Source organism: Nestor notabilis, unplaced genomic scaffold, assembly GCF_000696875.1.
Source record: "Nestor notabilis isolate BGI_N333 unplaced genomic scaffold, ASM69687v1 scaffold5998, whole genome shotgun sequence".
In the NCBI taxonomy this organism is placed as follows: Eukaryota; Metazoa; Chordata; class Aves; order Psittaciformes; family Psittacidae; genus Nestor; species Nestor notabilis.
This window is the reverse complement of record NW_009939577.1, coordinates 41,162-41,723: the sequence shown is the minus strand read 5'-3', so window position 1 is coordinate 41,723 and position 562 is coordinate 41,162.

Below are 562 nucleotides of genomic sequence, written 5' to 3'. Positions count from 1 at the left end.
GCGGGTGCCTAAGACCCCCACCCAGCCTGGCCTGGAGTGTCTCTGGGGATGGGGCATCCACCACCTCTCTGGACAACCTGTGCCAGGCTTTTACCTCCCTCATTGTAAAACATTTCTTTGTCACATCCTGAATCCTCCTTCTTTTAGTTTAAACCCATCAACCCTTGTCCTGTCACAACAGGCCCTGATAAAAACCCTCTCCCCATCTTACAGTCCCCTTTTAAGTACTGAAAGGCCACAATAAGGTCTCCCTGGAGTCTTCTCTTCTCCAGCTGAAGAACCCCAACTGTCCCCCCCCAGGAGAGGTGCTCCATCCCTCTGGACCCTCTCCAACAGGTCCGTATTTACCTCCTTCCTCCACACATGATCTGTCAGCCTTGCTTGGAGGAGCAGCATTCAGAAACCCCACGTTTTTCAAATGCTACAAGAATTAGGCTTTTCAGAGCTCAGCCAGCAGAGCAGCAAGAGCCCCTGTTCCATCACCAGCCGATCACATCAGCTCCCACTGTGCACATCTTGTCTGGGAGAATCCAGAGACAGCCATGAAAACAGAAGCTAAGGG